Source organism: Peromyscus maniculatus, chromosome 1 (assembly GCF_049852395.1).
Source record: "Peromyscus maniculatus bairdii isolate BWxNUB_F1_BW_parent chromosome 1, HU_Pman_BW_mat_3.1, whole genome shotgun sequence".
NCBI classification, from domain to species: Eukaryota; Metazoa; Chordata; class Mammalia; order Rodentia; family Cricetidae; genus Peromyscus; species Peromyscus maniculatus.
This window is the reverse complement of record NC_134852.1, coordinates 62,407,885-62,424,208: the sequence shown is the minus strand read 5'-3', so window position 1 is coordinate 62,424,208 and position 16,324 is coordinate 62,407,885. Positions and strand designations below refer to the sequence as shown.

The 16,324-nt window shown below is 39.1% G+C and overlaps 1 protein-coding gene and 1 non-coding gene across 4 annotated transcripts in view; one reads left to right on the top strand and one right to left on the bottom strand.

Moving 5' to 3' along the window:
- Positions 1 to 16,324, bottom strand: part of LOC143267045 (STAM-binding protein-like) — an 87,909-nt gene that overhangs the window by 38,518 nt on the left and 33,067 nt on the right. The window lies entirely within an intron of this gene.
- Positions 5,735 to 5,866, top strand: LOC143271223 (small nucleolar RNA SNORA13). Its single transcript, XR_013048447.1, has one exon. It is a non-coding gene; the product is annotated as a small nucleolar RNA SNORA13 (small nucleolar RNA).

Genomic DNA, 16,324 nt, shown 5'->3' with positions numbered 1-16,324 from the left:
CCTCTCAACAACAACCTACCCTGTCTTCATCCATCCAGAGTGAGTAAAGAGATCCATATTTGATGGGTCCCTCAGTATTATAAAGGGATTCTTGTGTGATGGGTCTCCCCAACATTATGAAGAGACCAATATGTGATGGGTCCCCAAACCTTTATGAAGGGACCCATGTGTGGTAGGTTCCACCACTTTTATAAAATGTGTATGGCTGTGAGAAAAGTGTTTGGTCTTAAACTCTTTTTTATATTCTCAAAGTTCATTTTCTCCATGGTATTACATAATATTTAATACCAAAATACAATTCATCCAAATTTTAAATAGCATTTCTAGAAATCTCTAATATTGTTAGATTTTAAAACAATATTAAATTGTTTCTCAGAATGTATCCTCCAAATATCACCAATAAGTTCTTAATCCTTTCTGTTTGGCAAAATCAACTGCTTGAAATACATTGAATAAGAAGTCATAAGGAAAAGGCATGTTTATAAATGAATCCTACACCAAGGAGACTCAAAGTCATCTGATCCTCACAATAAATTGTTAAGGCCATTATCAATATATCCTGTAAAATGTGGTCATTCTTTTGAAAGTAATTATAATCCATTTAAAATTGTTATTAAAACAGTTAATCAGCAAAATTACAAGTTATTTATAACAGTTAATAACTTTAAACAAGTAACATAATCCAATATGAAAAATAAAGTTTCTTGCTTTTGTAGATGTCTAATCTTTGGCATGAAATCCTGGTTTATAGTTTTTATGACTTTCAGCACTATAGGTCTTGGGGATGGATGATGGTAGGCAGAGTTCTAGAATCTCTCCTGGAGTTACAATGGCTGCTAAGACTATTCACAATCTGTGTGGCAACAGAGAGGGTGGATATATTCAGTCTAGCCCAAGTTTCACTTTGATGAAAGTTACAGAAGTTTTCAATTGTCTAACACTGAGATTTCAAAATTGTTTACATGTAGCTGTGGTTCTGAAATAAAGCATGCATATCCATCTTGCTGGCTTAAAAACACAAGAGTACCAAAATTCCAGGAGCTAATCACAAGCTTAGCTCCGTAGTTACAGGAACACAGGCAAATATAGGGCCAATGTTGTAGTAACACGGGCAGTCTCGGAGCAGAATCTACAATGATGTAGGCAGTTTCAAGGCAGAAGTTACAGGGACCTGGGTGAGTTCAAGGCCAATGTTACTGAGGTAAATGTAGATTCAGGGCAGAAATGAAGTCACTCTCTAGAGATTAGTAAGTATCCAGGCACTGCTTGAAACTTAAACTTCTTTACTGATAAAATTGTTAAATGATGTTATTTAAGGGAGTCTTAAGAAAGTGCAAGTTCAAACCAGCAAAGCATGTGCAGAAAAGAATGAGAAAACTCTAGAAAACTGAAATCTCTACAGCAGTTTATTCAATAACCTAGTATGAGAATCCCCATTTTTAATTATTTAACAGGGAGTAGAACACAGTTCCACTTGAGGCCACGGATGTGAAACGTTGAGCTATCTAAGTGGATTTCACCAATTTCTCAGGAAAGAAAAACAGATGGAAATTAACATTGTGGGTCTTTTCTGTCATCACATGTTTGGGTGCATCAGTAGCACCCAGATCATTTCAGTTACCAGCATGAAGTCTTTACAGCATGGCTCAAACCCTCATTAATTAAGCTTGATATGATTAATTTTAAGTTTATTTCTATCACACAGACTGGTTACAAAGAATTCCACAGCTGGATCTCCATTGCCAGAGCACACTGATTCTACTGGAGACTTCTTTAGGCCTTACCCACCTCACTCCCTGCCATGGAGATGCTCCTCATTTCCAAAGCATCTCAGGTGGAGTGGAGTTAGATGTTTAAAACTTGGGTAAGTTGTATCTTGTCATATTCCAAAAGAAATTGATGCTTGTAGCTGGAAGTTTTCCTGTGTCTCTCCCAGTCCACAGCTGCTCAGACGCAAGTAAAAACACACGGAGGCTTATATTAATTAAAACTGCTTGGCCATTAGCTCAGGCTTCCTACTGACTAGCTCTTACATGTAAGCTCAGCCCATTTCTATTAATCTATATGTTGCCACATGTTCCATGGCTTTACCTGTGTGCCATTACATCATGCTCCCTGGACAACAGGCTGGCAGCTCCTGACTCAGCCTTTCTCTTCCCAGAATTCTCCTTGTCTGCTTATCCTACCTATACTTCCTGCCTGGCTACTGACCAATCAGCATTTTATTAAACCAGTATACAAAAGCATTATCCCACAGCAGATGCTTAAGCATCAGAGTCCAGCCTGTCAAAGGGTTCTTGGGGTGAGGAAAGAGGAATGAGAAAGTATTAGATAGAAATACAGACTAAGACAACAAGAAAGACAGAGTCACATGATAGTTTTGGAAGGGCCCTGGGTCAATACCCAGCCACCCAGAGTATTATTCTAGTGGGCTTTGTATACACTACCAAAGGGAGAGGCAAAAGACATCCCCCTTTCAAGATTAAAGTACAGTCAAGTATAGACCCTTCAAAACACATGGTACCCACACCCCTGGCCAAATTATCCTATTATGCATCCCTGCTGGATAAAGCAAACTCAGATTCTCTGACCTTGAGTAAGGCCTTACTAGGGAGGTTCTGTGGGTAAGCACAGTAATAATAGACCCAACAATAGTTCAAATATAAACTTGGAGTAGGAGATATGAAAATCAATATTTGATTATTCTCTCAGAGCAAAGATGAAGTAACTAAGTCTAACAGCACAGCCATGAGCTTCTAATATGAGGAGAAAAATGAGTACACCTAAGGGTTTTCATCAAATTAATATCAGACTCATTAATGGAAACTTCACTTATTTTATAATTAACAGTGATTTGGTTGCACTACCTTTGGCATGAGATGTTTGCCTCTGTCTGAAAAACATACCTCAGCAAAGCAGGTGTGGAGAATACAATGGGGTTCCTGTAGGACACAACCTTCTTAGTTTTTATGTTGCCCCAAAATTTAGCTTTTAGGATATAAATCTGGATTTCAGATAATTGATAGTGTCAGTCCAGATTAAAATGATGATTAACAGTAAGATTAAATGTATACCAAAATGGAGAACAGTAGATGCAGTGCAGTGATTGACATCATTTGTGAAGTATACTATTGATGGGCTGGTAACTTTCTATTCACTGAAGAGGAGGTTTTCTGAAGAAGCAGCACATTCTGGAGAGTGTGCCAAGAGAGGTGCCAAGAGCACGTGCTGCTCTCTTCCAGAGAATCGAGTTCAGCTCCTCTGCAGGCATGCACATATGTGCTCACATCTACACACAGACACATGGAGACACATAAACAGATGATAAACATTGAAAAAAAGCAAATGAAGCACAAACATACTTATTTCACGCAAGTGTGGTGACACACACACCTGTAGCATTTAGTGGGCTGAGATGGGAAGATCATGTGTTTGGGCCCAGACTAAACACAGTAAGATCCTGTATCAAAAGCTTAAACAGCCATGTGCTTTAGATATTCCAAATACTGAAATTCAGATGAGATACAATTTAGCCTCCAAATACTACAAAATATCAATAAAGGTGACTTTTAACTTGTATAAAATATTAATTAGCTTTTAGAAAATACATTGTTAATCATTACAGAGTTCATTGCTCTCCTACCTGTGAGAAGCTATCACAGCCAGTATATGTACATTTCTGTACCTACGTTTATAGAAACCTAGAAGCACCCTGAGGTATTTGCTATTATAAAGTCATCCTTAACTTCATTTACACTGGCTGTCAACACTGGGATATATTGTGAGTAACCATAAACTGGGACACAAAGAGAAGCAAAGGGGACACTGGGAGTTACAGGGAACACATAATCCTGCATGGAGAGCTGTCTGCGCCCATGGTGGCTTTAAGGGGGAAAGAAATGTCAGTTTAAGAAATTTGCATTTACTCCTAAACAAGCATGTCTACCTTTGGAGCTAGGCTTGTTCAACAAAAGTGTTGTTTACAGGACAAGCCAGGAGAACTGTCAGTGCACAGGCCATTGTCTCTTACTTCAAGGCAGATAGTATCTAAAAGTGTCTCCCTTCAGGAAGAATGGAGTTATTTACATGCATGTTTGTCATACCAATCAAAGGATAGCTACAATTATCTTCACTAAATATTAGAGGTCTGTGGCACATAAGAATATTCTTTTAGTCAGGGTCTGCTTTGCACATTGAAGACTTCCTAGAATTTCTGACACTCCCTGCCCAATGCCCATTGTGCTCCAGTTGTATAGGTGGTGATATATACTCCAACAGAATAAGCACTCCCCGGTGGTTATGAAATTCCAATTGAAAATACCTGTATAGTAAGTCAAGTTAAAGCTAAGAACCATGACAATTCAGATATCAATATTAAGAAGGCTTCATCAAAATGAAAGCTGCAAATTCACACCTGGTTTCTTTTTTAGGCATTTTCTTGGCACCCCAACTTACATTGAACTCATTGATCTTCCCCTTCTGGTATTCAGTGTGTCCTTCTATTTTAACACACACCTGCCTTTTATCCCTGTTCTTTCCTGGCCTCGGAAGGGTTTTTATTTACAAAATCTGAGAACTAATAGGCTCTAAATGTAGTCTTGCACGTTGTGGACAGACCTGAGGATATGTGCACATTAGTGTCCAACAGTAGCACGAATATTATGGAGGTAACATGTGCTTTCTCTTTGGGTTTGGGATTACCTAAACAGGAAGGAACTCATGTCCGATATAAACTTGGTCAAGATCTGGTGCCTGGGAAGATAACAGAGTCTAGAGGGGAACTCGTTACTATTATTTTCTAAATGGACATGTGAACAGTCTTCTAACTGTAGCTCAAGTTTATATAACAGAGCTACTCTTAGACTTCACCTGAGAAACTTTGTATTATGGAAGGTAGCAGTCAACACAAAGAGTCCTAACCTATCAAAAGGCTAAGAACAGAGAAAGGTGGAGCCCTCGGCCCTAGATTGGTTCTCTCTCTCTCTCTCTCTCTCTCTCTCTCTCTCTCTCTCTCTCTCTCTCTCTCACACACACACACACACACACACACACACACACACACACACACATTCTAAGGCTCAGCGGTGAATGAACAACAAAGCTAGAAGATAAGGATGTGTGCTACAAAACAACATTTTCCAGACATGATGTGGCAGTTATACTTATGAACCTACCGTACCTGTGTATACATGCAAAAGATTGAGCCTGTCAACATTTCATTTTGGAAGGAGGAAGGGTGCATGAGGCTCCACTTTCCTTCCTCCCTTCTTTCTTTCCTTCCCTCCCTTCCTTCATGCACCCTTCCTTGAGAGACTATGGACAGTTTGTTGTGGCTAGTAGAAGGGTTGTAGCTCCTTAGTAGTGCAGCCCCTGACAACATGGCCATGCTGCAGTAAATAACTTCCTACCCATTCTCATGTTAATACCCTAATTAAGCTCATGGGATCACACACACATATAAAGACATGAAAGCAATAGAGGGACTGGGTAGGAAGAAGAAAATTTTCAGTGGTAAAGGGAGGAGTGAAGGAGAAAAATGGGACTGAGAATGGATAAAATTCACTATATACTTGTACAAAGCTACTAAAAAATAAAAATGTAATTATTGGTATAGTTCTACTGCAAATAATTCTTCATTAAAGAGTTAATAGATAAGATAGTCACTTTTAGGGAAAGACTAAAATAGGTTTGAATGTCTTTTATACAAAAATAACTTAAAGAAATAGTGATTATTAGCCTTTGTGCTGCCCATTCACCTTTTGTCACTAGTGAAAGTGGTGTCAAAAGAGGCATAAGTTAATGCTTGCAGCCTTTTCTTACCCTGGAGTTTGGTATCTTGGAAGTAGGAGCTGCCTAAGTAGCAGAAAATCTACCCTAACTTGTTTATGTAAATGAATTTACTGCCCAGTGCTGAGAACGTTGTTTCTTTTAATTGGTTCTTATTCATAAAAAAAGGAAGGGAGGGAGGGAGGGAAGGAGGGAGGGAAGAAGGAACAAAGGAAGGAAGAACAAATATAATATGCAGACAATGGCTTGTCTAACATCAAAATCTAAATGGGCCATGAAATACTAAGTAGCCTGAATGAATGAATGAATGAATGAATGAATGAATGAATGAAACTAAAAATCTCATTTAGGGTAAACTCTCTACCTTTCTTCCACCATTACAACTATTCTATACAACTATTCTCCAGGTAGGCATTATGACCTGCACTCTCTAGGTAGAAATTATGACCTCCACTCTCCAGGTAGACATTGTGACCTCCACTCTCCAGGTAGACAGTATGACCTCTACTCTCCAGGTAGGAATTATGGCCTCCACTCTCCAGGTAGACAGTATGACCTCCACTCTCCAGGTAGACATTGTGACCTCTACTCTCCAGGTACAGTATGACCTCCACTCTCCAGGTAGACAGTATGATCTCCACTCTCCAGGTAGACAGTATGATCTCCACTCTCCAGGTAGACAGTATGACCTCTACTCTCCAGGTAGGAATTATGACCTCCACTCTCCAGGTAGGTATTATGACCTCCACTTTCAGCTGATGTAACTGAGGCTCAAAAATCTCATATTTTACATCTTTTTAATAGGACTTGTGGGAAAATAAAATTGGCTCTTTCCTAATTATTTCACTTCCCTCTCTTACACACTATCTCTTTCTGGTTTTTCTTGTAGCTCTCCTTCCTCGTCCTCCCCCTCCTTCATCACAATAGTATCATTACAATGTAGACAACTAAAACAACATATTCTTTCTGCAGAACTATAGTCCAACTGTAAAGTATACCATGCTGGTGGGTCAGAAGGCCAAATGAAAGGTATGAACCATATTTAATATTGAAGAAAATCGTTCCTCTCCCCATGTTCCCTGTCACCTTGGGTAGCTGACTGAGGAAGCTGAATGAATGATACATTCCCAGCTGACACAGCTGATGTTTCCCGGTGGGTACACGACTAATTTCCTCAACTCCTTGACAGAGAAGAAACAAAAGGAGACCACTTGCTGTTAGGATTCTGTCGTGTGCAGATTAGGGGTCTTGTCTGTTGCCTTACATCATCAGCGGGCGACTGCATCCCCACCTTAAAAAGCCACACATGGACCCCACACTCGCTCTCTCTCTCTCTCTCTCTCTGCCTCCCCTTCCCATGTTTCCTCTCTGTGTCCCTGCTCTGTTCCCTCCGTCAGGCCTGGCTTCTCCCTCCTATTCTCTCTTCTTTCTAATAAAGCCCATTCTAACTCTGGTAACCATGGCCTGTGACTCTTCGGCCAACCCACCAGCGCATTTCATGCTGTTGCATGGAAGTTGTCAGACTCTCAGCTACTTCTCCAGCACCATGTCTAGTTGCACACCACCATGTCCCACCATGATGACTGAACCTCTGAAATGTAAGCAAGCCACACCAATTAAATGTTTTCCTTTATAAGAAAAAAGGGAAAGACAAAAGAAAATAGAAATGATGTGAACAATTCACAAAAACAAATCACCAAAATACTCTAGCCTCTTATATACTGTGAAAAACAGCATGTCCTGACTCAGGTGGCTCAACAGAATGACAGTCAAACTTCATCATGCTACACAGGATTAATTAACATTGTAACCATCAGATAACAATATAGCCCAACCAACTAAATTCTCTTTATGAGAAGATCATTACTAATAAAGTGAGGCTGTGAATGAAGGTATGGAATTATCAAGATCTAACCTAAAGCAGGCTATTATATAATTTGGACTTGGCCAGGTGCCACATAAAGGTCAACAGAAAAGAGCACATATAGCAACTGGTCCGTTCCATGGCATGCAGGAAGTTGAGCAATCACACCCACCCACAAACGGAGTAAACTAGAAATGAGAGAAGGCTATAAATTCTCAAGCCCCCCAACCCCGCCGAAATACTTCTTCAACAAGGTCATGCCTGCTGAAGGTTCCATAACCTTTCCAAACAGCATAAACAGTTGGGAATCAAGTATTCAAATATGTGAGGTCATGGCAACATTTATCATTCAAATCACTACATCACTTAAAAATAACCAAATGGTATGTGTATTTACTACAATAAAAAAGTTAAAAGGCACATGTGTACACATGTATGTATGCACAAAGGACTTCATGAATAAGGATGTTCAGATGTTCATCCAAAGAAAAAATAGGTATTGGGCAATAAAGCTTTCTAATAGTACTTAGGGTTGGGATTTCTACCCCTACTACATTTATTATAATATCCCTTGATCATAAATCTCACATCGTACAAAAATAAATTCAGTTCCCTAACTATCATTCTGAAGCTTTTCTTACAAGATTGATCTTAAGAGAATATAATCTCTTTTTAGTATAATCAGGGGAATGTTTTCATATATGTGTTCTTCAATTTAAAGTATCTAAATAATTTTATATTAGTTTATACAGATTACATTTGGGGTCATGTTGGTAAAAACATCAAAAAATTATAATAAAAGGTGGTAGAGCTAATATGTTAGTTTATCAATTTCTTAAAAAACAAGTTTAATTTTATTGTATAACTATGTACTAGCAAAAAAATGTATATTAGATAAAGGTCTTGGAGCAATCAGGAATACAAGGAACATACCTAAACATAACAAAGACAATTTATAGCAAGCCAACAGCCAACATCAAAGAAAATGGAGAGAAACTCAAAGCAATTCCACTAAAATCAGGAACAAGGCAAGACTGTCTGCTCTCCCCATACTTATTCAATATAGTACTTGAAGTTCTAGCCAGAGCAATAAGACAACATAAAGAGATTCAAATACAAATTGGAAAGGAAGAAGTCAAGCTTTCCCTATTTGCAGATGACATGATAGTATACTTGAGTGACCCCAAAGATTCAACCAAGGAACTGATACAGCTTATAAACACCTTCAGCAACATAGCAGGATACAAGATCAACTAAAAAAAAATCAGTATCCCTCCTATATTCAATTGACAAACAGGCTGAGAAGAAAATAGAGATACATCACCCTTACAATAGCCACAAATGATTAAAAAAAATACCTTGGGGTAACAGTAACCAAGCAAGCGAAGGACCTATATGACAAGAACTTTAAGTCCCTGAAAAAAGAAATTGAAGAAGATGTCAGAAAATGGGAAGATCTCCCATGCTCATGGATAGTCAGGACCAACACAGTAAAAATGGCAATTTTACCAAAAGCAATCTACAGATTCAATGCAATCCCCATCAAAATTCCAACACAATTCTTCACAGACCTAAAAAGAATAATACTCAACTTCATATGGAAAAACAAAAAACCCAGGATAGCCAAAAGAATCTTGTACAATAAAACAACCTCTGAAGGCATACAATCCCTGAGTTCAAGCGCTTCTATAGAGCTACAGTAATAAAAACAGCTTGGTACTGGCATAAAAACCGACATATGGACCAATGGAATCGAATTGAAGACCCTGACATTAATCCACACACCTATGAACATATAATTTTTGACAAAGAAGCCAAAAGTGTACAATGGAAAAAAGAAAGCATCTTCAACAAATGGTGTTGGTATAACTGGATATCAACATGTAGAAGGCTGCAAATAGATCCATATCTATCACCATGCACAAAACTTAAGTCCAAGTGGATCAAAGACCTCAACATAAATCCAGCTACTCTGAACCTGCTAGAAGAAAAAGTAGGAAGTAGTCTTGAATGCATTGGCATAGGGGATCACTTCCTAAATATAACACCAGTAGCTCAGACACTGAGAGAAACAATAAATCAATGGGACCTCTTAAAACTGAGAAGCTTTTGTAGAGCAAAGAATATGGTCAACAAGGCAAAGCGACAGCCTACAGAATGGGAAAAGGTCTTCACTAACCCCACATCTGACAGAGGACTGATATCCAGAATATATAAGGAACTCAAGAAATTAGACATCAAAATGCCCAACAGTCCAATTAAGAAATGGGCTACAGAACTAAACAGAATTCTCAACAGAGGAAACTCAAATGGCTGAAAGACATTTAAGGAATTGCTCAACATCCCTAATTATCAGGGAAATGCAAATCAAAGCAACTCTGAGATACCACCTTACATCTGTCAGAATGGCTAAGATTAAAAACACTAAAGACACCTTATGCTGGAGAGGATGTGGAGCTAGGGGAACTCTCCTCCACTGCTGGTGGGAATGCAAGCTTGTAAAACCACTTTGGAAATCAATATGGCGCTTTCTTAGAAATTTGGGAATCAATCTCCCCCAAGATCCAGCTATACCACTCTTGGGCATATACCCAAGGAATGCTCAATCATACCACAAGGGTACTTGCTCAGCTATGTCCATATCAGCATTGTTTGTAATAGCCAGAACCTGGAAACAACCTAGATGCCCTTCAACTGAAGAATAGATAAATAAAATGTGGATGGAATGGAATACTACTCAGCACAGAAAAACAATGACATCATGAGGTTTGCAGGCAAATGGATGGATCTAGAAAAAAATCATCCTGAGTGAGGTATTCCAGACTCAGAAAGACAAACATGGTATATACTCACTCATAGGAGGATACTAGATGTGGAACAAGGATAACTGCACTGCTACTCACATCACAGGGAGGCTACTTGGAAAACGGGACCCCAAGAAAGGGGATCGCCCAATGACAGAGAAATGGATGAGATCTATATGAAGAGCCTGGACGTGAGTGGGGGTAATGAAGGGCGAGGGTCGAGGGAAAGAGAGCTTGGGGGAGGGGGAGATCCCAGCTGGATCAAGAATAGAGAGGGAGAACAAGGAATAGGAGACCATGGTAAATGAAGACCACATGAGAATAGGAAGAAGCAAAGTGCTAGAGAGGCCCACAGAAATCCACAAAGATGCCCCCACAATAGACTGCTGGCAATGGTCGAGAGACAGCCCAAACTGACCTACTCTGGTGATAGGATGGCCAAACACCCTAATTGTTGTGCTACAAACCCCATCCAATGACTGAAGGAACTGGATGCAGAGATCCACAGCTAGGCCCCGGGTGGAGCTCCAGGAGTCTAATTGGCGAGAAAGAGGAGGGTTTATATGAGCGAGAATTGTTTAGACCAAGGTTGGATAAAGCACAGGGACAAATAGCCAAACGAATGGAAACACATGAACTATGAACCAATGGCTGAGGGGCCCCCAACTGGATCAGGCCCTCTGAATAGGTGAGACAGTTGATTGGCTTGATCTGTTTGGGAGGCATCCAGGCAGTGGTACCAGGTCCTGTGCTCAGTGCATGAGTTGGCTGTTTGAAACCTGGGGCTTATGCAGGGATGCTTGGCTCAGCCTGGGAGGAGGGGACTGGACCTGCCTGGACTGAGTCTACCAGGTTGATCTCAATCCTTGTAGGAGTCTTTGCCCTGGAGGAGATGGGAATGGGGGGTAGGCTGGGGGAAGGGGAAGGAGGTGGGAGGGGGAGAACAAGGGAATCCATGGCTGATATGTAGAACTAAATTATATTGTAAAATAAAATAAAATTTTTAAAAAATCCAAAAAAATGACAAAACATCATTAAATTTGAAGATGGATGTAAAAAAATGTATATTAAAAAATATAAAGCCAGGCGGTGGTAGTGCATGCCTTTAATCCCAGCACTTGGGAGGCAGAGGCAGGCAGATCTCTGTGAGTTCGAGGCCAGCCTGGGCTACCAAGTGAGTTCCAGGAAAGGCGCAAAGCTACACAGAGAAACCCTGTCTCAAAAAACCAAATAAATAAATAAATAAATAAATAAATAAATAAATAAATAAATAAATAAAATAAAGCATATAATTCATAATAGCATAGAAATATAAAACACTAAAACTTAAGGTATAAATAAATCTGTCCCTTGAAAAAATACACCTATACGTGGAAGTATATAAATGGAGTAAGAAATTATTTCATGTAGAAAATTCAATATAGCTAAGAGGTTAGTGTTTCCAAAGTTTATTTCTGAATTCAGTAAAGTCTTTGTTTCAACCCTAACAAACTTCTTTAGAAATGCAAATTTCTAGAGCACCTAAGCAATTTTTTTAAGTTCTGTCTTGGTCAGGTATAGTAATGCACACATTTACTCACAGCACTCCAGAGGTAGAGGTACATGGATCTCTATGAGCCAAGGCTAACCTGAGCTACATAGTGAATTACAGGCTAGGCAGGGTTACACAGTAAGACCCTGTTTCAAACAAAGAATCAACACTTTAGACTTATTTTTATTTAAGGATATGTGCATGTGCACACACATCTATGCAGGTGCCAGGAGAGATTAAAGTGGGTATTGGATCCTCTAGAGTCTAGAGCTAGAGTTACAGATGGTTGTGTGCTGCCTAGGATAGGCACTAAGAATCAAAAGCCTGTCCTCTGAAAGAGCAGAAAGTGTTCTTAACTCCTGGTCCATCTCTTCAGCCCAACCTACAAAGTTTTTTAAAGAACAAAATTGAAGACTTCTACTTCATTTGTACGTTTCTGTTGCAAGTGTATCCATATACAAACATATTCTCTACACAGCACAATAGATAGTCTAGAGGTAAGCATATATGCAATGCCTTCATGGGATGCCTTGACATTTGCAAAACTAAAGCATGTCTAGTGCCCTGGTCCCAAATATTACAACCAGATTTATTCTCTCCAGAACCCATGGATGAATGGGGAAATGTTTCCATATGCAGTCAATAAAGCAACAAAAAGGGTCTATGGGTATAAGAGATATTGTATCAGTCTCAAAAGCATTTTGTTAAGTGAGGGAAATTAGATACCAAACTGTTTTATAATGTTGAGTTAGGGGCTTTTTAAAATATAGTAGTTAAAGACTGATGGTTTCTGGCGTTTGACGAGTAAGAAGGGGCTTGCCTGTGAAGGGGTGATTTGAAGTGATAGAAATGTGTTACACCAGAATTAAGACAATGGCTGTAAGAGTACAGTCATTAAAATTCATTGAGCTGGACACTTAAAACTTTTGTTGTGTAGATTACATGTTAAATTTAGCAGTTTTTAAAATTATATTCACTAGTTCTATGGTTTAAATATAAGAGCTTACATATTAATAGGAACAATTTAAGACAAATCTTTAGTGCAATAAAGAGTCATTAGACAGACTGGAGTCATTAATGTCCTGTGATATTTTTCAAAGTAATTGACTTTCCAATATATTGGGACTATATTTCTTATGCTAACAAGCATCTGTTTCTAGTTACTGCCAGATGTTCTAGGTGACTAGTGAAAATTATCTTTTATAATTGGACTTTGGTATATACTCTATTTTATATGTACATATAATTGATCTTCCATTTTCAAGTACTACATTAAATATTCCAGTGAGTGTTTGATATGTGCAAATCTCCCAAAGGCTCTTTCAGTGGTAGCTAACACCATAATTAACTCATTAGAATAATGATGTTTGTTAATGTTAAGGAGATTTTTATTAGACTCTTATGGATATTATTCTGTCTCTCATTGCAAAATAGCTATGCATTCATTATAAAACATAATAAGATGACAATTATTTATTTGCCCCTATGACTGTACTTGAAGTTTTATGTATGTCTGTGTTCATCATATATACAATTTTGTCTGTTTAATTGGGGACTGAGATTCTTTCCAAGTTGTAAAATTACTTTGTAAATGGTAATTAGCCTATGATCACATTAACTTTCTTTTACCATACAACATAGAATAGCTATCTTGAATCAGTCAAGGAAGTACTGCTGAACCTGACCTCTGCCATCAAAGAGTCTCTTGCTGTTCTTACACACCACAGTTATTAGACTGTTATGTAGAAAAACACACATTTATTTTTGTTAAAGCAGTTTTGTCTTACTGTGTCATTTTCTCTGTGGAAATGGTTCTGAACTTGTGCCTTATAAACTTTATTTATGCATTAACCTCAGTCAACCCAACACATCCTGTGAGAATGGCTGGGGAGGAAGCTAAGCCCTGTCTTGGGAGCAGAGCCTCTGAAGAGCTCTGAGAAAAACATCCTGAAATAGCCTCTCTCCTCCCCTGGAGGACACAAAGTTTGTTGTCACCTCTAAATATGCTTTATTGGTAGCAAGGTTCTATAAAAAAATTAAAACACAAATGGGAGGCATAGTGAACCCTGATTGCTCAGGCTTCCAACTGTAATGCAAAGTATTCTCTTAATGATGGGAATGCTCAAGCCTGTTATCTGAGGCACATCTTCTTAGCTGAAAGTTACTCACAAAGGGAGACTTCTTATTGGAAGAATTTTATGAAATGCTCAGAATTAGAAAGGATGTAGGGGGATATGTGTCTTATGTTGGAAATCACCAACAATCTATTAACAGATCTGGAGAAACATCAACTCTCTCTCTCTCTCTCTCTCTCTCTCTCTCTCTCTCTCTCTCTCTCTCTCTCTCTCTCTCTTTCTCTCTCTCTCTCTCTCTCTCTCTCACACACACACACACACACTGTCTTTCTATTGCTCTGTCTCTGTGTCTCTGTGTATCTGTCTCTGTCTCTCGCTGTCTCTGTCTGTCTCTCTCTTTCCAACCTCCTTGAAAGGCTCCACAGCAATATTCTTTCTCTGTCCTCTATTCTTCTAGTATGACTACTCACTCCTCTTCAACTCAATTTGCCCTCTTTTGATTAGTCAATGTCATGGTCATTTTGGGGTGGGGGCTTGCACCACAGATCTCCTGCTAGCTTAACTGTGGGTTTTGACCATGAGACTCATAATGAGAAATGCATTTTTCATTTATAGTTACCCTCATATTACATCAATGAAAGGGAAAATATTTCCTATGCTATCCCTCTTACTGGGTGAGATATGCTCAGCTCTAACTCATTCTCAGTCAGTTCCTTTTGTTATTATTGAAATATAATTGAGTTTAAAATACTTTAGAAGGTCATGATAATTGTAAAATTATAATAATAAAAGATCACTTTGGGTCTTGATGGAGCTCCCAGTTGAATGTGACCTGTGTACCCAGCTGCTAAGCTCACTCAACTTATAGGCTAAGGACAGAATATAAGTTGTGATGTAAAGCTAAGAAATGAGAAACAAACATGTGGCTTGAAGAGGCTAAACTTTGTTCTCTATTGATTTTGTCAGACTTCTCTCAATTTTGAGGTCTCCCTAATGGTTTCCCCAGAGAGTAGCTTTGATTCCAGTGTGAGGAATCACTTCTAAACGCATCAAAAGATCACAAAGTGGAAAGACAACAGACAACTTTCTGATATTCTCAACTGTAAGGGAAAGGACAACAGCGGATGGGCAGGCAGCAAGAGATAAAGCTTTTAAGACTGGATTTGAAATCATGGAGCTCTAGGTGCAAGTTTTTCCCCACTATATTACAATGCCATACTAGCAAGCACCCACAATCTGCACCTGTAACTTATACCAAATGGATATCAGAAGAGCACACTATCTTTCTTATAAAATATTTTTGTAATAATGAGATTTTTTGTTAACTGAAATAATATCCCTATATCTAACTTCTCACATGAAAATCAAAATTTCTCAAAACACAGCCGTGTAAGTGTACACTCTCTGTTTATCAGAGTCCTACAGCTCTTACTACTGTGTACTTCCCCAGATGTAATACAATTTCTTTTACCTATGCTTGTCCCCAAAGCATGTTCTCTCTCTACATGCCTCTGCAGACAGAACTCAGATATTCCCGTGGATCCCAAGAGATTCTAAAATTGCTTTGGTCATCAAAATATCACTCTTGCAGAACAAAATATAATACACTATGGCAAAGCCGCCAAAGGTAGATTGGCATGTCTCAGTTTCCCTGAGACAACCCCCAGAGGTCCTCTGTGTGCAGTTGTGTATTAAGAAATGGCTCCCTTCTTCTCCACCTCCCAGTGAAGGAAGAAATGCTTGTTCCATGTTACCTCCTCTCTTTCCTGTATGGGAGAACACCACTCTCACAAGTCTGTGTTCAGCAGCAGAGTTGCCCTCAGGTACAGAACAAAGAAGACACAACATCAAAGTGAGTAAAGGAAAGAGAGAGGACAGTGTCCCTGCACCACTCTCCAGGAAGGTCATTGCTGGTTGTGGTGGTTTCAGTGAGAAATGTCTCCCATAGTCTTGGGCATTTAAGTACTTGGCTCCCCAGCTGGTGGTCCTCTTACAGCAGGTTTAGAAGTAGAGCCTTGATGGAGGAAATGCATTACTAGAGTGGGCTTTTTAGAGTAAAACCTCCACCTACTTCTAGTTTCCTTGCTTTGCTCTGTGTTTGTGGTTCTAGACATGAGCTCTCAGCTTCCTGCTCCTGCTGCCTCTGCCCTACCATCACAGACTCTAACTCTCTGAAACCATAAGCCAAAATAAATTATTTCTTCTATAAGTTGCCTTGGTCATGGTATTTGTCACAGTAACAGGAAAGTAAATAGGATCCTGC